Source organism: Hemitrygon akajei, unplaced genomic scaffold, assembly GCF_048418815.1.
Source record: "Hemitrygon akajei unplaced genomic scaffold, sHemAka1.3 Scf000118, whole genome shotgun sequence".
Classification (NCBI taxonomy): domain Eukaryota; kingdom Metazoa; phylum Chordata; class Chondrichthyes; order Myliobatiformes; family Dasyatidae; genus Hemitrygon; species Hemitrygon akajei.
This window is the reverse complement of record NW_027332004.1, coordinates 1,032,917-1,054,801: the sequence shown is the minus strand read 5'-3', so window position 1 is coordinate 1,054,801 and position 21,885 is coordinate 1,032,917. Positions and strand designations below refer to the sequence as shown.

Genomic DNA, 21,885 nt, shown 5'->3' with positions numbered 1-21,885 from the left:
GAGCTTCCAGCCGTCCGGCCGAGATCGATCCCGGGCCTTTCCCTCTGCAGTCGGCCCCGATTTACACAACCCCGGGATCAGCCCCTTACTCACCGCTGCCCGAATAGGAGATACGCCGCGCCTGCGTTTAGCAGGAGGTTCTCCGTAGCCACACTGGTGGACAGAGGTCTGCACAGCGCCACCAGTGGTCGGAGGCCAGAGGGACAACGGAGAGGGAAATCACAAACACGACGAAGTCCGCAGATGCTGGAAATTCAGAGCAACACAAATAAAATGCTGGCGGAACTCAGCAGGCCGGGCAGCCTCTATCGAAAAGAGTTTCCAGTTGAACCCCCCTTCAGGACTGAGATGGGATGGGAGAAATATCTGAATAAAATCGGGGCGGGCGAGGAAATGTCTCGCGGGAAGGTGACAGTTGAAGCCAGGTAGGTGGGAAAGCTCAAGATCAGAAGAAAATAGAGTCTAATAGGAGAGGAGAGTGGAGAATAGGAGAAAGGGTTGGAGCAGTGGACCCAGAGAGAAATGATAAGCAGGTGAGAGGACGTGAAATTCGTATTGGAAATCACATGAGAGGCCAGAGGAGGAGGTGTTGCATTGCTTGTCCGAGAAAATCTTATTGCGGTGTTTTGGTAGGATAGATTAGAGAGCTCCTCTAGGGAGGCTATTTGGGTGGAATTGAGGAATGGGAAAGGTGTAGTAACACTGATGGGAGTGTATTATAGGCCACCTAATGGGGAGCGTAAGTTGGAAGAGCAAATGTGTAAGGAGATAGCAGATATTTGTAGTAAACACAAGGTGGTGATTGTGGGAGATTTTAATTTTCCACACATAGATTGGGAAGCTCATTCTGTAAAAGGGCTGGATGGTTTAGAGTTTGTGAAATGTGTGCAGGATAGTTTTTTGCAACAATACATAGAAGTACCGACTAGAGATGGGGCAGTGTTAGATCTCCTGTCAGGGAATGCGATAGGTCAGCTGACAGATGTATGTGTTGGGGAGCACTTCGGGTCCAGTGATCACAATAGCATTAGCTTCAATATAATTATGGAGAAGGACAGGACTGGACCGACAGTTGAGATTTTTGATTGGAGAAAGGCTAACTTTGAGGAGATGCGCAGGGACTTACAGAGAGTGGATTGGGTCAAGTTGTTTTATGGGAAGGATGTAATTGAGAAATGGAGGTCACTTAAGGGTGAAATTATGAGGGTACAGAATCTTTATGTTCCTGTTCGGTTGAAAGGAAAGGTTAAATGTTTGAAAGCGCCATGGTTTTCAATGGATATTAGAAACTTGGTTCGAAAAAAGAGGGATGTCTACAATAGATATAGGCAGCATGGAGTAAAGGAATTGCTCGAGGAATATAAAGAATGTAAAAGGAAACTTAAGGAAGAGATTAGAAAAGCTAAAAGAAGTTACGAGTTTGGTTTGGCAAATAAGGTGGAAGTAAATCCGAAAGGCTTCTACAGTTATATTAAAAGCAAGAGGATAGTGAGGGATAAAATTGGTCCCTTAGAGAATCAGGGTGGTCAGCTATGTGAGGAGCCGAGGGAGATGGGAGAGATTTTGAACGATTTCTTCTCTTCGGTATTCACTAAGGAGAAGGATATTGAATGGTGTAAGGTGTGGGTAACAAGTAAGGAAGTTATGGAACCTATGACAATTAAAGAGGTGGAAGTACTGGCGCTTTTAAGAAATTTAAAAGTGGATAAATCTCCGGGTCCTGACAGGATAATCCCCAGGACCTTGAGGGAAGTTTGTGTAGAGATAGCAGGAGCTCTGACGGAGATCTTTCAGATGACATTAGAAACGGGGATTGTGCTGGAGGATTGGCGTATTGCTCATGTGGTTCTATTGTTTAAAAGGGGTTCTAGAAGTAAGCCTGGCAATTATAGACCTGTCAGTTTGACATCAGTGGTGGGTAAATTAATGGAAAGTATTCTTAGAGATAGTATTTATAATTATCTGGATAGACAGGATCTGATTAGGAGTAGCCAGCATGGATTTGTGCGTGGAAGGTCATGTTTGGCAATCCTTATTGAATTTTTTGAAGTAGATACGAGGAATGTTGACGAGGTTAAGGCAGTGGATGTAGTCTATATGGACTTCAGCAAGGCCTTTGACAAAGTTCGACATGGAAGGTTAATTAAGAAGGTTCAGTCGTTAGGTATTAATGCTGGAGTAATAAAATGGATTCAACAGTGGCTAGATGGGAGATGCCAGAGAGTAGTGGTGGATAATTGTTTATCGGGATGGAGGCCGGTGACTAGCGGGGTGCCTCAGGGATCTGTTTTGGGCCCAATGTTGTTTGTAATATACATAAATGATCTGGATGATGGGGTGGTAAATTGGATTAGTAAGTATGCTGATGATACTAAGGTAGGAGGTGTTGTGGATAATGAGGTGGGTTTTCAAAGCTTGCAGGAAGATTTATGCCGGTTAAAGAATGGGCTGAACGTTGGCAGATGGAGTTTAATGTTGAGAAGTGTGAGGTTCTACATTTTGGCAGGATTAGTCCAAATAGAACATACAGGGTAAATGGTAGGGCATTGAGGAATGCAGTGGAACAGAGAGATCTAGGAATAACAGTGCATAGTTCCCTGAAGGTGGAGTCTCATGTGGATAGGGTGGTGAAGAAGGCTTTTGGAACGCTGGCCTTTATAAATCAGACCATTGAGTATAGAAGTTGGGATGTAATGTTAAAATTGTACAAGGCATTGGTAAGGCCAAATTTGGAATATTGTGTACAGTTCTGGTCACCGAATTATAGGAAAGATATCAATAAATTAGAGAGAGTGCAGAGACGATTTACTAGGATGTTACCTGGGTTTCAGCACTTAAGTTACAGAGAAAGGTTGAACAAGTTAGATCTCTATTCATTTGATCGAGGTATTTAAAATGTTGAGAGGGATAGATAGAGTTGACGTGAACAGGCTGTTTCCATTGAGAGTAGGGGAGATTCAAACGAGAGGACATGATTTGACAGTTAGGGGGCAAAAGTTTAAGGGAAACACGAGGGGGTATTTCTTTACTCAGAGAGTGATAGCTGTGTGGAATGAGCTTCATGTAGAAGTAGTAGAGGCCAGTTCAGTTGTGTCATTTAAGGTAAAATTGGATAGGTATATGGACAGGAAAGGAGTGGAGGGTTATGGGCTGAGTGCGGGTAGGTGGGACTAGGAGAGATTAAGAGTTCGGCACGGACTAGGAGGGCCGGAATGGCCTGTTTCCGTGCTGTGATTGTTATATGGTTATATGGAAAAGTCAGAGAAAAGAGGTGAGGGGTGGGGATGGGGCAAGAGCTGGGGAGTGAGAGGTGGATCCAGGTGAGGGGGAGGTGGGAAGGTGGAAATAGTGACAAGGGTGGGAGGTGAGTGGTTGGGGCAACACGGGGCTGCAGAAGATGGAAATTAATTCCACAGAGGATGAACAAAGAGGTTAGAGAGTATTTGTTATCGAGAGTGCAATGAAGCTTCACCTAACTGATCCCTGGGGTGGTCTGTCATCATATGAAGAAAGATCAAATGCGATAAGCCTTTCATTTAGAGAATCGAGGACTGAGAGGTGAACTCATTGAAATGCACAACATTATTACCGGTTGAACTAGGGATCCCAGTCTTTGAAACAGGGATGGACTGTCCGGGACTGAGATGAGGGGAAATGTCTCCACTCCGAGGGTGGTGAATGTCTGTACATCCCCACCACAGAGGGCGGTGAAGTCTCAGTGATCTTCTTCACATAAAACAGAGGCTGGCAGATGTGTGGAGACCGAAAGGATCGAGGAAATGCGGATCGGGCAAAAACATCTGGCTGAGATGGGAGGGCAGCCGCCATCTTGTTGATAGTTAGAGGGGCTGAATGGCCCCCTGCTGCTGTTTTTCAGTTGATGTTTAAGTGTTCCCGTCCAGTAAGGCCGGGGGAATGTGAATAGAAATTAATGTTTATAAACATAGACTGATTTACATGAAACCTGCACAATTCTATTTTGGATCTAAAATGTTAGTCGGACCGGAATGGAATTCAAACTCGTAACCCCTAACCCAGGGAGGTGGAGGGATGGCACGGGAATATACGGAGGGAAAATGTTAAACATGTACCTGGTGTAAATATGGAATAACATGGGAAATGTGGTGGGGAGATCGGGCGGAGTGTGAGGGGCGAGGAGCGGAGTCACCAGGTCACGTGAGAGACCCTCCACCGGTCACGTGATCCTGTTTTACCGCGGATCCGCAGCATCTGCAGCACACACAAAATGCTGGTGGAACACAGCAGGCCAGGCAGCATCTATAGGGAGAAGCACTGTCGACGTTTCGGGCCGAGACCCTTCTTCAGGACTAACTGAAAGGAAAGATAGTAAGAGATTTGAAAGTACGAGGGGAGGGAAAAATGCGAAATGATAGAAGAAGACCGGAGGGGGTGGGGTGAAGCTAAGAGCTGGAAAGGTGATTGGCAACAGGGATACAGAGCTGGAGAAGGGAAAGGTTCATGGGACGGGAGGCTTCAGGAGAAAGAAAGAGGGAGGGGGCACCAGAGGGAGATGGAGGACAGGCAGAGTGACGGGCAGAAAGAGAAAAAAAGGAGGGTGGAAAAAAAAACTAAATATATCAGGGATGGGGTAAGAAGGAGAGGAGGGGCATTAACAGAAGTTAGAGAAGTCAATGTTCATGCCATCAGGTTGGAGGCTACCCAGCCGGTATATAAGGTGTTGTTCCTCCAACCTGAGTGTGGCTTCACCTTGACAGTACAGGAGGCCATGGATAGACATATCAGAATGGGAATGGGACGTGGAATTAAAATGTGTGGCCACTGGGAGATCCTGCTTTCCTTGGCAGACAGAGCATAGGTGTTCAGCGAAATGGTCTCCCAGTCTGCGTCGGGTCTCACCAAAGGCCACACCGGGATCACTGGACGCATTATACCACACCAGTCGACTCACAGGTGAAGTGTCGCCTCACCTGGAAGGACTTTCTGGGGCCCTGAATGGTGGTGAGAGAGGAAGTGTAAGGGCAGGTGTAGCACTTGTTCTGCTTACAATGATAAGTGCCAGGAGGGAGATCGGTGGGAAGGGATGGGGGGACAAGGGAGTCGCATCGGGAGCGATCCCTGCGGAAAGCAGAAAGGGAATGTGGAGGGAAAGATGTGCTAGGTAGTGGGATCCCGTCGGAGGTGGTGGAAATTACGGAGAATTATACGTTGGACCGGAGGCTGGTGGGGTGGTGGGTGAGGACAAGGGGAACCCTATCCCGAGTCGGGTGGTGGGCAGATGGGGTGAGGGCAGATGTGCGGGAAATGGGAGAGATGCGTTTCAGAGCAGAGGTGATGACAGACAGACAGACAGACAGACATACTTTATTGATCCCGAGGGAAATTGGGTTTCGTTACAGACGCACCACCAAGAATAGTGAAGAAATATTGCGATATAAAACCATAAATAATTAAATAATAATAAATTAATCATGCCAAGTTGAAGTAAGTCCAGGGCCCGCCTATTGGCTCTGGGTGTCTGACACTCCGAGGGAGGAGTTGTAATGCTTGATGACCACAGGTAGGAATGACTTCCTATGACGCTCAGTGTTACATCTCGGTGGAATGAGCCTCTGGCTGAATGTAATCCTGTGCCTAATCAGTACATTATGGAGAGGATGGGAGTCATTGTCCAAGATGGCATGCAACTTCGACAGCATCCTCTTATCAGACACCACCGTCAAAGCCCCTTTGTTTAAAAAAGGGAAACATCTCTTCGTCCTGGAATGAAAAGCCTCATCCTGAGAGCAGATGCGGCGGAGACGGAGGAATTGTGAGAAGGGGATAACATTTTTGCAAGAGACAGGGTGGGAAGAATAATAGTCCAGGTAGCTGTGAGAGTCTGTAGGCTTATAGTAGATATCAGTAGATAGGCCGTCTCCAGAAATGGAGACAGAAATATCAAGAAAGGGGTGGGAGGTGCCGGAAATGGACCAGGTAAATTTGAGGGCAGGGTGAAAGTTGGAGGCAAAGTTAATGAAGTCAACGAGCTCAGCATGCGAACAGGAGGCAGCGCCAATGCAGTCGTCGATGTAGCGAAGGAAGAGAGGGGGATGGATACCCGTAAAGACTTGGAACATGGACTGTTCCACAAAGCCAACAAAAAGGCAGGCATAACTGGGACCCATGCGGGTGCCCATGGCTACACCTTTGGTTTGGAGGAAGTGGGAGGAGCCAAAGGAGAAATTATTGAGAGTAAGAACTAATTCCGCTGGACAGAGGAGAATGGTGGTAGAGGGGAATTGTTTAGGTCTGGAATGCAAAAGGAAGCGGAGAGCTTTGAGACCGTCCAGGTGGGGGATGGAGGTATAGAGGGACTGGACGTCCATGGAGAAAATAAGGCGGTGGGGGCGAGGGAACTAAATCATTGAAAAAATTCAAAGCGTGAGAAGTGTCACGAACATAGGTGGGAAGGGATTGAACAAGGGAGGATAAGACAGCGTCAAGGTATGCAGAAATGAGTTGGGTGGGGCAGGAGCAATCTGAGACAATGGGTCTACCTGCACAGGCAGGTTTGTGGATCTGCAGCTTCGTTCCGTAACCCCGCCCACTTACCTGGTGACGGGCTGGCGACATCGCGCATGCTCAGAATGGGAAGGGCGGTGTTGTTTTTCGTTCTTTGTTGAAGCGGGTTGGCGGTGGGATCGGGATCGGGATCGGGTTCCCATTCCCATTCCCACCCTCGCCCCTTAGGGCAGGAAGCCGGGGACGGATTATACTCTGCGGGGCGACACCAACAATTTCCTTTCGGTGAGTATTGAAACAGGTCCGGAGCGGGGAGGTCCCGAATTCAAACAAGAGAACTGGAGAATAAAAGGTGGGGGTGGGGAGGGAGAGAGAAACGGGGACGGGATGAACTTTCCCGAACTGGCGGCCTCGCCTCGCTTCCTTCACAGAATCTGCCGGGGTCGGTCCGGGTTGTGAGACCTTCACACCGAACCGTCTGAGATGAGCCACCGCTCAGCCCCAGTTGTTCTGGTCCTATTAGCAGGATGACGTAAACATATTTCCATATTGTTACTGACAGAGATTTGTGTTCCGTGTGTTAACTGAATGTACTTGCCTGTGATGCTGCCACAAATCAGTGTTTCTCTGTCCCCGTACCTTCCCGTACTTGTGCACTTGGCAATAAATTCAACAGGACCTGAGAGAACTCAGTGAGGTTTGATTAGTGATGATTATGTTGCCTGATTTACTGAGGCTGCGGGAAGTATAGAGCGAGTCCATGGGGAGGCTGGTTTCCATGATGTGTTCAGCTGTGTTCAGTTCTCTGCTGTTTCTGGAAGCCAACAGAAGAAAGTAGCTGTACGAAGGTGTGAGATATCCGGATGGGATACGTTTTATGGTGTGTTGATGAAATTTGGTGATGCTAAAGTTCTTATTTGATCTACTGCTGTCATTTTAGAATCATTTCTACAGTAGTGTGTACTATTAATTCAGTACCTGTGTTTTGCTGGAGGACCATCAGGGATTGTTCTTGATCCCTTTTCCTACCTGATTCGATCTGCTCGTTCCCTGCCCATCCTGTTCAGTCTTGTCCAGACTGTATCCCATCAGCTCAATGATATCTATCAGCAATCTTTCTTCTAACCTTTGTTTTCATTGTGAAGTAGAAGATAGCGGATTCAAGGGATATGGGGAGAGGGCAGGAACGGGGTACTGATTGTGTGTGATCAGCAATGATCACATTGAATGGCGGTGCTGGCTAAAGGTCTACTCCTGCACCTACTGTCTATTGTCTATAGTTATTCCTGTTTAACCTCACTGTTTTCCAGGAATTGTGTATTATTTTTTGTTAATTGAGGTTACATTGGTACAGAACATGGCAGGGTAAACACAGCCATTTGAGTTTTAGCTTCACTGTTACAAAATATTGCAGTGTTAATCTTTGTCATAACAATTTCAATATAATATGTTATGAGTTCCAGTGTTTCCTTTTCCATTTATTTTTGGTGAGTTACTTCCTCCGTTTCCAGGGTAACAGCCAGCCAGAGCTGGAAGAAGAGTTGCACATTTTATCCCTCTGTGTTCACCACCTCTCAGCGTACAGACAGTGGCCTCAGGAACAAATGCAACAGAATGACAGTGGGAGGAAAGGATGCTGTGAGCATTTACTGTATGGGATGTGTTTACATCAGGGTTAGAAGGAACTGAAAACTGACAAATTGCTGGGGTGGGGTGAGGTGGCATTTACAGAAATCTGTTGAACAGTTTGGGGTGCCCCAAACATTTTGCAACCAAATAATATATGTGCATTGAAGTAGACACAAAAAACTAATTTTGTAGGAAATGTAAAGCAAGGAGGATATACTGGAATCACTCAGCTGATCTGGCAGGATCTTGGACAGTCCCATTTCTGAAACTGGGTCTTCCACAATTTCTCCTTTCATAGATGTAGCCTGAAGTACTGAGTTCCCAGAGTTTTCTATTTTGTGATTTTTCACTAAAACTGCTTTGTTCCTGCTACACTGTGGAGAAACATGGAAGCCAATTCTGCAGGGTGAGATCCCACACAGCAATGATATAGTGATCAAACGTGCTCAGTTTAGCTGCTGATACAAGCTGAAGTGTGTCTGCATCCTCTCACAATCTACAGACCAGAGAACCAGCCTGAGCACTGGCCAAGGCAGAGAGTCATTAGGTTCCAGTTCTACCTTAGTCTGTGAATAGGAAATGGTAGGAACACAACAGCAAATTGACAATGCCAGAGCATCCTAGGAGAGTCTGTGTGTGGGTTATAATATTGGGATGGAGTCTCTGTGAATATAGAACTGTCAGTATACGGGCTTCAGTCCAGATAGATAACTCTACAAACATCAAAACATCCGAGAGGAGTCTGTATGTGGGTTATACTGTAATATTCATCTGGTGACTCTGAGGATATGGAACTGACAGTATACAGGTTGGTAATTCTGCAGCTGGGATCAGAACTTCCTGAGTCTGCAGTGAAGCTGACGTCTCGGGTGGTTAGACGTTGGTTATGGGGAAATCACCAACTACACCACCCAGAGGGACGTCAAGCCTCTCAAGTATTCTGGAGATTTTTGAAGAGGTAACTATGGGGATAGGTGAAGTTGGGCAGTGATGTTGTCTGTATGGACTTTGCTAAGGTCTGTAACAAGATTCCACATGGCAGCTGATCTGGAAGATTAGTTGACATGGGACTCATGGGGAACTGAAGAGGTGGATTCAGACCAGGCTCGATGACAGGAAGCAGAGGGTGATGGTTGAAGATGGATCTAGCGAGTGGAGGCCTGTGATGATTGAAATGCGTGTGTCACAATTGAGACCTTTGTAATTCATTATTCATGCCATTGGTTTGTATATGAATGTACGTAGCATGGTTAGCAAGTTTGACACAAAATTCGGGAGTCTGCTTTATATTGCAACAGGTTACTTTGTATTTCAAAGGGACCTTGGGTCTGTTATGGAGATGGACTGAGGAATGACAAATGGTTTTCCATGTGGGCAAGTAAAAGATGGTGCATTTTGGACAGTCAGACCAGAGTGGGACTGGTATAGTGAATGGGAGGGCATGGAGTGTCGTGGAACAGAGTGACCTGGGAGTACAATTGCACAGTTCACTGAAAGTGGACGTGCAAGTATAGAGGCTGGAAACGAAGTCTTTAATCATTCTGGCCTTCATCAGTTAGGGCATTGCATTTTGGATTGTGGACAATATATTGTAGTCATATAAATAGTTGGTGTGGCTGCGCAGAGTATTATGAATAGTTGTGTTCACGCTACTGTAGGAAAGTTATTATCAATCCAGAGAGGGAGCAGGATGGGGGAAATAGCCCATTCACATTGGGGAACGGACATGCAGGGCTCGTCTGTGGAAATGTCTGAGTCCACAGTGGTGTCGAGCAGAGAAATTCACCACTTTTCGGGTCAAACACTGGCAGACTGTTGAGCTGCAAGTGGGGCCAATGGTCTGGGCAAAGTGGACTGAAGTGGTGTTGGGGGCAAGGATGGACCAGTGTTGGGTCTTTCTGAATGACAGGATGGGCTGAGCGGCCTGTTCCTTTCTTGTTGTCTGTGTGTTTAAAGAAAAGAATAACCAGACCCTTCTTGGGCCTGCAGGATGTCCCAGTGTGTGTTCTAGGGACCAGTACTTAGAGCCCAGTTGTTCCCAAACTGTGTCAACAATTTGGCTGAGAGACCAAATTCGACATTTCCAAGTCTGCTCTTGGGAAAAAAAAGTATATTTACACATTGTTATTGACACAAAATGTGTATTTTTGATTATTGACAGAGCATACATATTTGTATATTGGTAATGACATAAAACTTGTATTTCTATATTGATAATGATACAGAACTGTATAATTTCTGTTCTGTGAGTTATCTGAATGTACTTGCCTGTGATGCTTCTGCAAATCAGTGTTTCTCTGTACCTGTACCTTCCTGTACATGCACACTTGACAATAAATTCAACAGTACGTGAGACAACTAAGTGAGATTTGATTAGTGATGATCATCTTGGCAGCTCAGTAGGTCAATTATAGAGATAATACACTGTTAAATACAAGACCGTTAACAGTGTCAATTGGCAGAGGGATCTCAGAAACCAAGTTCATCACACCCTGAAAGTGGCTACACAGATTAACAGGGTGGTTAAGAAGGCAATTGGCATGCTTGTCTATTAGTGAAGATATTACATTCAAAATTCAGGAAGTTATGTTGCATAACTTATAAAACACGAGTTAGGCACATCTAAAGTATTTCATACAGTTCTGGTTGTCTCATTCCAGGAAGGATGTCAATGGCCCTGGAAGGAGTGCAGGAGAGGTTTACCAGGATATTGCCTGGATTAGAGGGCATGAGCTATTACGAGAGGTTGGACAAGCTTGGGTTGTTTTCTCCGGAGTGGCGCAGGCCAGGGTGAGATGATTGAGATTCATAAGGTTATGAGACACATAGATAGAGTAGACACAGAATATCTTTTTACCCGGGGTAGAAATGTCCAATACAAGATGCCATGCATTTATAGTGAGAGTGTAACTTGAACTTGCCTGGGGTGATGCTAGTGGCAGACAGACTGGGGACTTTTAAGAGATATTTAGATCAGCACATGAATGTGAGGAAAATGGAAGGATATGGACATTGTTCTGGCAGAAGAGATTAGTTTAGTTGGCCATTTCATTAATTGAATAGATTGAGCACAGCATTGAGGGCCTGTTCCTGTGCTGTACTGTTCTATGTTCTGTGTTTCTTGTCAAAAGGTTTCGGGGTTATGGAGGCAAAAGGAGTGAGTGGGAACAACAGGTCAGCTGGAGCCCAATGTGGGAAATGTGAGATCACCCACTTCTGTAGGACAAACCAAAATCCTGAGTGTGTTTAAATTGAGAGGGACTGAGGTGCAGTGGGTAGGGAGGGAGGTCAAAGGTACATTGTATTTATTGTAAGAGTTATTGGGTATAAGAGTGAAAATGACCTTAACAATTATTTTGGTTTGGTTGATATTATACCTGGGATATGGTGTAAAATCTGGCTCCTCATGCTAACACGGGTTATACGGACCAAAGGACAAACTGCCGGAGGAACTCAGTGGGCCGGGCAGCATCTGTGGAGGGAAATGGACCATCAAAATTTTGGGCCGAGACCCTCCCTCTGGACTGAGAGTGGATGGGAAATAGTCAGAGAAAAGAGGTGAGGGCTGGGGATGAGGCAGGAGCTGGGGAGTGAGAGGTGGATACAGGTGAGGGGGGAGGTGAGAAGGTTGAAATAGTGACAGGAGTGGGAGGTGAGTAGTTGGGGCAACACGGGGCTGCAGAAGATGGAAATTAATTCCATAGAGGATTAACAAAGAGGTTAGAGAGTATTTGTTACAGAGAATGCAATGAAGATTCACCAAACTGATCCCTGGCATGGTGGGGTCGTCATTTGAAGAAAGATCAAATGCAAAAACACCTTCATTTAGAGATTTGAGAACTGAGAGGTGAACACATTGAAATGCACAACATAATTACTGGTTGAACCATGATCCCAGGTTCTGAAAAAGGGGGTGGGGTGGACTGTCCGAGACTGAGATGAGGGGAGATGTCTCCACTTAGAGGGTGGTGAATGTCTGTAAATCCCCACCACAGAGGGCGGTGAAGACTCGGCAATCGTCCTCACATAAAAATGAGGTCGACAGATGTGTGGAGACCGAAGGGATCGAGGAAATGAGGATCCGGCAGAAATATGGCTGAGATGGGAGAGCAGCTGCCATCTTGTTGTTGGTAGGAGGGGCTGAATGGCCACCTCCTGCTGTTTCTCACTTGATGTTTCAGATGCTGGAGTCAAAGCAACACGTACAAACAAGCTGGATGAACTCAGCAGGTCGAGCAGCATCCGTGGAAACGAGCAGTCAACGGTTCGGGCCAGAACCCTTCATCAGGACTGAAGAGGGAGCAGGCAGAGGCCCTATTAAGATGGTGGGGGGAGGGTGGGAAGGAGAAGGCTAGTAGATGCCAGGTGAAAAACCAGGAAGTGGAAAGATAAATGGGTGGGGGAGGGAAAGCAGGGAAGGGATAGGCAGGAAAGGTGAAGAAGGAATAGGGAATAGCACACTGGGCAGTAGAAGGAGGTGGAACCATGAGGGAGTGATAGGCAGCTGGACAAGGGGACAGAGTCAAACTGGGATGGGAATTACAGGAAGTTGGAGAATCCGATGTTCATACCAAGGGGCTGGAGACTACCCAGACGGTATATGAGGTGTTGCTCCTCCAACCTGAGTTTAGCCTCATCATGGCAGTAGAGGAGGCCATGTGTGGACATACCAGAATGGGAATGTGAAGCAGAGTTGAAGTGGGTGGCAACCGGGAGATCCTGTCTGTTGTGGCAGACAGAGCGGAGGTGCTTGGCGAAGCGGACCCCCAATCTGCGTTGGCTATCACCGATGTGGAGGAGCCGCACCGGGAGCACCGGGTGCAATAGATGACCCCAACAGACTCACCAGTGAATTGTTGCCTCACCTGGAAGGACTGTTTGGGGCCCTGAATGGTGGTAAGAGAGGAGGTGTAGGGACAGTTGTAGCACTTACGCTTGCAGGGATAAGTACCAGGTGGGAGATCTGTGGGGAGGGTCGTGTGGACCAGGGAGTCATGGAGCGAACGATCCCTGCGAAAAGCAGAGAGGGGTAGAGAGGGAAAGATGTGCTTAGTGGTGGGGTCCTGTTGAAGGTGGAGGAAGTTGCAGAGGATAATATGCTGGATCCAGAGGCTGACGGGGTGGTAGTTGAGGACAAGGGGAACTCGGTCCCTGTTGTGGTGACGAGAAGATGGGGTGAGGGCCGAAGTGCGGGAAATGGAGGAGGTGTTGGTGAGGACATCATTGATGTTGGCAGAAGTGAAACCGCGATCTTTGAAGAAAGAGGGCATTTGAGATGTCCTGGAATGGAAAGCCTCATCCTGGGAGCAGATGCGGCAGAGACAGAGGAACTGGGAACAGGGAATAGCATTTTTACATTTGGCAGGGTGGGAAGGGGTATAATCAAGGTAGTTATGGGAGTCATTGGGTTTATAGAAGATGTCAGTGGACAGTCTGTCTCCAGAGATGGAGACCGAGGATCGAGAAAGGGGAGAGAAATGTCCGAAATGGACTAAATGAATTTGAGGGCTGGGTGAAAGTTAGAGGCAAAGTAGATGAAATTGATGAGCTCAGCCTGGGTGCAGGAAGCAGCATTAATTTAGTGGTCAATGTAGCGAAGGAAAAGTTGGGGAGCAGTACCAGTATAGATTTGAAGCATAGACTGTTCCACATAACCCACGAAGAGGCAGGCATAGCTGGGGCCCATGCGAGTGCCCATAGCTGAACCCTTGGTCTGAAGAAAGTGGGAAGAGCCAAAAGAGAAGTTATTGTGTGAGTACCAGTTCCACCAACTGGAGGAGTGTGGTGGTGGTGGGAAACTGGTGAGGTCTATTGTCCAGAAAGTAGCGGAGGGCTTTGAGGCCTTCTTGATGGGGAATGGAAGTGTATAAGGATTGGACATCCATAGTGAAAATGAGGTGCTCAGGACCGGGGAACTGGAAGTTATTGAAGAGGTGGAGGGCATGAGATGTAGAGAGCCTGGAGCCTCTGGCTGTCAAGCAGAGGTCGGCCTAGGACACTTCCCACTGCAACCCACCCTCAATTTACACAAACCCGAGATCAGCCCCTTCCTCACTGCCGCCCGATCAGGAGTACCGCCGGCGACAGCTGGGGTGGGCACCGCGCTTGTGCTTTGCAGGAGGTCCCCGCGGCACCATCCGGGGCTGGAGGTCACAAGGTCAGAGTGTTTGGCTGCCCGGTTCCTTCACTGTGACACCCCGAACTCCACATCAACTCCATCCAAACCACCTAGGGCGAACTTCAGTAACCAACAAACCATAATTGCTCTCAGTGATCAGTGATCTGAATGATTCACTCACTTTGAGAGGAAGGGATACCTACAGTCGACATTGTCAAAGTGTTTAGTTTCCCAGGAGACAAAGACCAGGGATGAGAGGGGTTCTGTTACCTGATGCAATCTGTGTTTATCCTGCTGGCAATTCCAGTTTACATCAATAAAACTGTTGTTTATGAAAATCCTAAACAACAAGACACTGCACCGACTGAAGACACTCCATCCCAAAGCAGATCACCCTGGACAGTCCTCCCCTCTGATGACGCATTGATCACTTTGCGCATGCTCACATTCCCGGATGGGCGGTGTTTTCCTTTGTATTCTTTGTTGAATCTGTTTTGGGATCGAAAAAAAATGCCCCCGGGCAGGGAGCTGGGGGATGGGGAAGACATAAATTTCCCATCGGTGAGTATTGAAACCAGTCCCGAGTGAGGAGGTCTGATGCAGGGCAGTGAGTCCTGTTAACTCACTCGAACTGGTGGCCTTCGCCTGCCTTCCTGGACGGAACCTGCTGGAGTCAGTCCGGGTTGTGGGACCTTCACCCCAAACCGCCTTGGATGAGCTGATGCTCAGCCCTTGTTATTCTGCTCCTCGGGAGGGGTGAGGATGAGGCGATGATGCTGGGAACACACCCGTCTTTCGTCCGTTTGGACAAGGCTGTGAGATCTACATCTGACATGTCCTTTCATTGTGGGCGGGGAATATTTCTCCTGACTCCATTCCACTCTTCCCACCGGTCGAAATGCAGCCAAAGTTTCTGGGTATATTACCCATTTGTGTGAGAATTTAGTCTTTTCTATTTTTCTGAGCTACTCAAAAATGTGTACACTTCAATTAAGCCTCCCTCCAGAAGTCCCAGTCTATCTGATATTTCCCCAAAATGAAAATGAGGATCTGGTTTATTGTCACGGGAGACCCTCCACCAGTCACAGGATCCTGTGTCCCCCTCTCATTTTACCGCAGATCTGCAGCATCTGCAGGTTTCATTTCAGCCCCGCCACCCCCTGCACTGATGATGTAGCAATCACTTTGCGCATGCTCACTGTTCCTAAACAGGTGGTGGTTTCCTTTCTATTCTGTGTTGGGATAGTCTGCGGGATCAGGATTGGGAGAGGACCATCGCCCCTGGGGCAGTGAGCCGGAGGAAGAATCACCAGCACAGATTGAATTAAATGCACACAAGGCAGGGTAAAAGGAGCCATTACAATTTTAATTTCATTGTTACAGAATGTTGCCGCATTACTCTTGGTCTTAATTAAACTCACAGTACATGATGTAGAGCTTTGTTATTTGCTTTTTCCGTTATCTTTGGTGAGCCGTTATTCAGTAACAGCCCAAGAAGGAGTGCTGCATGTTTTTTTTTAATTGTCTGATCACTACCCCTCAGTAAAAGAGACAAGTCACCTCAGGAGGAGATGTAAGAGATTGACAGTGATGTGGGGAGGTATTGGGGATGGATGTTGTGAACATTGATGTATGGACTGTATTGGAATGAAGAGAAAACTAATGAATATGGGCATTGCATTTCAGCAAAACATCACAAGCATTGTGAAATCAGTTGATGTTTGTGCATTGTTTAAAATAAAAAAAAGAGAACTTACTGGAAATTCTGGGAACACCTCCAGCCTCCCAGATAACCACATCTGCACCAGGTGCACCAAGCAGCAACTCCTCAGAGAATGTGTTAAGGAATTGGAGATGCAGCTCAATGTCATTTGCCTCATAAGGGATTTTGAGGAAGTTCAAATTAAAAATTATCAGAGTACCTTTAAAACTAATCAGTAAACTCCAAGACCTGAACTTAATACATCCTTGTGCAATTGGATACTGGATTTCCTCACTTGTAGACCCCACTCCATTCAGATTGGCAAAAACATCTCCTCCATAAGCTCCATCAGCACAGGAGTACCACAGGGATGTGTACGTATAACCATATAACAACCACAGTACAGAAACAGGCCATCTTGGCCCTTCTAGTCCGTGCGAAACGCTTACTCTCACCTAGTCCCACTGGCCCACACTCAGTCCATGATCCTCCATTCCTTTCCTGTCCATATACCTATCCAAATTTACTTTAAATGACAATACCGAACCTGCCTCTACCACTTCTACTGGAAGCTCGTTTCACACAGCTACCACTCTCTGAGTAAAGACATTCCCACTCGTGTTACCCTTAAACTTATGCCCCCTAATTCTCAACTCATGTCCTCTTGTTTGAATCTCCCCTATTCTCAATGGAAAAAGCCTATCCATGTCAACTCTGTCTATCCCTCTCATAATTTTAAATACATCATCAAATCCCCCCTCAACCTTCTTTGCTCCAAAGAATAAAGACCTAACTTGTTCAGCCTTTCCCTGTAACTTAGGTGCTGAAATCCAGGTAACATTCTAGTTACTCTTCTCTGTACTCTCTATTTTGTTGATATCTTTCCTATAATTTGTTGACCAGAACTGTACACAATACTCCACATTTGGCCTTACCAATGCCTTGTACAATTTTAACATTACATCTGTTACGAACCCCGTAACTGGGTCACTTACCAGCAAAGATAAAGAGGTCCGTTGAAGTCTGATACTATTTTAACAGTATTTATTAGTAAAAATACACGAAAATAATATCAATGCAAATTTACAAATATACGTCATCAATACTAAACCTAAAAGTGCGGATATAATAATAATCAATAAGAAATAAGCTCTATCGTTGTCTAGGGGATAATGAATTGTCCGATGGAAATCTAAAGTTCACTCAGTTCATGCAGGCTGCAGCCGTTGGGGACCGCTGTGTTGCAATTGTTGGAGAGAGAGAGAGAGAGATTTGGAGAAAAACTTGCCGGCTTTCCTTTATGATTTCGATCCATCAGGAGTCTCATTGTCGTGGCCGTTCACTTGTGGCCTCTCCTTTAGCTAAACCGTTCTTCCGTGATGAGCGCGCCACCCCAGGCAAAGGGAGGACGCATACGAGCCCCCACCGGCTTTCGCTATCAAACGCTGTCACGGGATTTCTAGCATTTCTCCTGGTGCGTCTCAAAGGGTTGTTCCCCAGACCCTCTTTTATCCTTACTCACGGGGTTTCAGATGTCAATCAGGTTGGGATGATGCAATCCCTCAAACAGACCACTCTGGTTGTCCCCTGAGGGGTTTCAATGAATAGTACAGTACTCAATACACAATTCCGTCTCCAAGAGACAATGGCCGTTATCAGTGGTTCCGTTCCGCTGAGGCCAGGACACATTCCAAACCTTGTGTATTCTGAGTGTTTCTCTCTCATTTCCTGGGTCCCAGACCCGAATTAATAGCGATCTTGCGATTCTCAAAAAGGAGGAGGCGACTTTGTACCCTTCGGCCCCTCAGAGTTGCTTCACATTCATAACACATCCCAACACCTATCCTCAATGCTCTGATTTATAAAGGCCAGCATACCAAAAGCTTTCTTCACCACCCTATCCACATGAGATTCCACCTTCAGGGAACTATGCACCATTATTCCTAGATCACTCTGTTCTACTGCATTCTTCAATGCCCTGCCATTTACCATGTATGTCTTATTTGGAATATTCAGACCAAAATGTAGCACCTCACACTTATTAAACTCCATCTGCCATTGTTCAGCCCACTCTTCTAACTGGCCTAAATCTCTCTGCAAGCTTTGAAAACCTACTTCATAATCCACAACACCACCAACCTTAGTATCATCGGCATACTTACTAATCCAATTTACCACCCCATCATCCAGATCATTAATGTATATGACAAACAATATTGGACCCAGTACAGATCCCTGAGTCACACCACCAGTCACTGGCCTCCAACCTGACGGTTATCCATCACTACTCTCTGGCATCTCCCATCCAGCCACTGTTGAATCCATTTTACTACTTCAATATTAATACCTAACAATTGAACCTTCCTAACTAACCTTCCATGCGGAACCCTGTCAAAGGCCTTACTGAAGTCCATATAGACAACATCCACTGCTTTACCCTCGTAAACTTTACTCGTAACCTCCTCAAAAAATTCAATGTTTTGTCCAACATGACCTTCCACACACAAATCCATGTTGACTGTTCCTAATCCGACCCTGTCTATCCAGATAATTCTATGTGCCATCTCTAAGCGTACTTCCCATTAATTTACCCACCACTGATGTCAAACTGACAGGCCTATAATTGCTAGGTTTACTCTTAGAACCCTTTTTAAACAATGGAACCACATGAGCAATACACCAATCCTGCGGCACCATCCCCGTTTCTAATGACATTTGAAATATTTCTGTCAGAGCCCCTGCTATTTCTACACTAACTTCCCTCAAGGTTCTAGGGAATATTCTGTCAGGACACAGAGATTTGTCCACTTTTATATTCCTTACAAGCGCCAGTACTTCCTCCTCTTTAATCGTCATAACTTCCCTACTTGTTTCCCTTACCTTTCACAATTCAATATCCTTCTCCTTAGTGAATACCGAAGAAAAGAAATTATTCAAAATCTCAATCTCTTTCAGCTCCACACATAGCTGTCCACCCTGATTCTCTAGGGACCAATTTTATCCCTCACTATTCTTTTGCTATTAATATAACTGTGGAAACCCTTTGGATTTATTTTCATATTACTTGCCAAAGCAACCTCGTATCTTCTTTTAGCTTTTCTAATTTCTTTCTTAAGATTCTTCTTACATTCTTTATATTCCTCGAGCACCTCATATACTCCATGCTGCCTATATTTATTGTAGATCTCTCTTTTTCCTAACCAATTTTCCAATATCCCTTGAAAACCATGGCTCTCTCAAACTTTTAACCTTTCATTTCAACCTAATGGGAACATAGGTTCCATACCCTCAAAATTTCACCTTTAAATGACCTCCATTTCTCTATTACATTCTTCCCATAAAACAATTGTCCACATCCACTCCTTCTAAATCCTTTTGCATCTCCTCAAAGTTAGCCTTTCTCCAATCAAAAATCTCAACCCTGGCTCCAGCCCTATCCTTCTCCATAATTATATTGAAACTTAGCCCCCGGTCTCCTCGCTTTACGCCCGTGACTGTGTAGCTAAGTATGGCTCCACCACCATATGTAAGTTTGCTGATGACACCTCTGTTGTGGGCTGTATCAGAAGGGATGTTGAATCAGCATACAGGAAGGAGACTGAAAACTTGGCTGAGTGGTGTAATAACAACAACTTATCACTCAGTATCAATAAGACCAGAAAACTGAATGTAGAATTCAGGAGAGGGAAGCCAGAGGTACCTGAGCCAGTACCCATTGGAGAATCAGAGTTGGAGGGGGTCAGTAACTTTAAATTCTTGGGAGTCACTCTCAGAGGTCCTGTCCTGGACCCTTCATAAAAATATAATTGCGAAGAGAGTACAACAGTGCCTCTACTTCCTCAGGCATCTGGAGATTCAGTATGTCATCAAAACTTTGGCAAACCTCTTTAGATGTGTGGTGGAAACTCTGCTGACTGGCTGCATTATGGACTGGTCAAGGAACACCAATGCCGTAGAGCAGAAAATACTACAAAAGGTAGTGAATTTGGTCCAGGATGTCATGGGTAAAGCTCTCTCAACCATTGAGCATATCTACATAAAATGTTGCAGTAGAAAGGCAGCATCCATCATCAAAGATCTTCACCGCCCAGGCAATGTACTTTTCTCGCTGCTGCCATCAGGTAGAAGGTACAGGTGCCTCAGGACACGCAACACCAGGTTCCAGAACAGTTACTATCCTACAAACATTTGGATATGAATGTACAAGGCTTGACCAGTAAGTTCGCTGATGACACAAAATTAGTGGATGGTGTTCATGGTGAAGATTATCGTAGCTTATAGGGGATCTAAATGGGCAGAGGAGTGGTAAATAGATTGCAAATCCAACACGAGCAGCAACGGTTTCATGTAGAGGTTGGTGATTATGTGGAGGGAATTGCCAGAGGGAGTGGATGAGACAGACCCAATTGTATAATTCCAGAAGCAGTTTGAATGTGTAGATAGAATGAAGAGGCCAGGAGGGAAATGGGCCCATCACAGGAAATTGTGACCATCTCGGTGAGCACTGTGGTCAGCATTGTCTCAATGGGCTGAAAGGTCTGAATCTGTGCTCTGTTGCTCTGTAACTTTAACAGTATATGCACTGAACAGACATACAGACATGGTGTGGGAGTTGATATTAACAGGGAATGTTTTGTCCCTAAGCCAACAGATGCTCTGATACAGGGGATGGCGATACTGTTATTTGCAAATACTGTAATCGTACTCTCTCTGACTCACTGTCTGCTTGTTTGTAATTCAGGGCAGCACCAGCAGGTGGAGCTTTCCTGCACCAGGACCAAAGTGGAAACAAGACAACGACAATCAACAATCATCAGTCAGACTCAGAATGGACAAAGGTATGATCACTGGGATCATTATAACTAAAGTTCGGTCATGTTGGCGCACACTAGTACAGATGAAGAAACTTACTTAACTGGGCACAGAAAACTCTCATCAAGCAGTGTTATTGATCCCACTGGTAAAACAGCCTTGAGTCATTGGTCATTCCAACAGTTTCAGCGCAGGGACCTGACACCGGTAATAGTCGAATCACTCCACTCACCATGTAAAACTTCACCTGAGTGAAAGGAGCAGGACTCCTGAATTTTCCCGGCCTATAATTTCCTGGATTACTCAGATCAACAATCCCGCACCTAATTAATTGATATGTAGTAACATGAGAACGGTTTAAATATACTCGTAAAAATGATCATTGGGCTCTCTTCCAGGAAAGATTGGGCTGTAGAGAAGAAAAGGTGTATATCTGAACTGAACAGGGACTGATAAGCTACGGGTGGTGTTAGTAGTCTGCGTGGTTGTGCAGACAGATGTTGTTAAACCTACATATAAAGTTGAAATCAGACAAGTTTATTCCAGACAGGTAGGGATTAGACTATGAGGAGAAATTGTACTGCCTGGGACTGTATTTGCTGTAATTTAGAAGAATGAGTCATCAAGATGGCGGCGCGACGACGCAGGGCGCAGCGGCCACTCCAGTAAGGAATATCCGTTATCTGTAAGTAGGGGCCGTGCACAATCCTGATTTGATTGAGACGGATGTGTGAAGCACGGAGGAACATCTGGCGAAACTTCTGACATGCCTGTGCTGCTGACGCTGCTACTGAGCGATCGGAGAGATCTCCAGAGAGGAAGGCCCCGAATCCTCGGCTTTGCCTGTTGCTTGGTGGCCGGAGCCGGGGTTGAAGCACTCGGCAGAGATGGTGCTCGGTGCTCGGTGTCGGAGGGCTGGTCGGAGGCACGAAGTTGTCGGAAGTTTTCGGACGGACTCACAGTTGGCTGTGCTCGGGTGCTTCCAGAGGCTGCATCGGGAAGTTTTGCCACGTTGGAGGTTTCTTCCTTCTGCCATCTGCGTGAGATGATGGGCTATCTGGGACTTTGAGACTTTTTTTTTACCGTGCCCATGGTCTGCTCTTATCAAATTATGGTATTGCTTTGCACTGTTGTAACTGTA

General features: G+C 46.0%; 1 protein-coding gene across 5 annotated transcripts in view; it reads left to right on the top strand.

Moving 5' to 3' along the window:
* The window catches only part of LOC140723535 (NACHT, LRR and PYD domains-containing protein 3-like), a 488,497-nt gene that overhangs the window by 430,234 nt on the left and 36,378 nt on the right, over positions 1–21,885 (top strand). The window contains exons 1-2 of one of the 5 annotated variants that reach the window (XM_073038105.1): positions 6,645–6,768; positions 20,674–20,770. The exons of the other annotated variants lie outside the window; for them this stretch is intronic. The gene's annotated coding sequence lies outside the window, so the exon portion shown is untranslated. Of the gene's footprint in view, positions 1–6,644; positions 6,769–20,673; positions 20,771–21,885 lie in introns of those variants that run through there. 5 annotated transcript variants of the gene reach the window in all.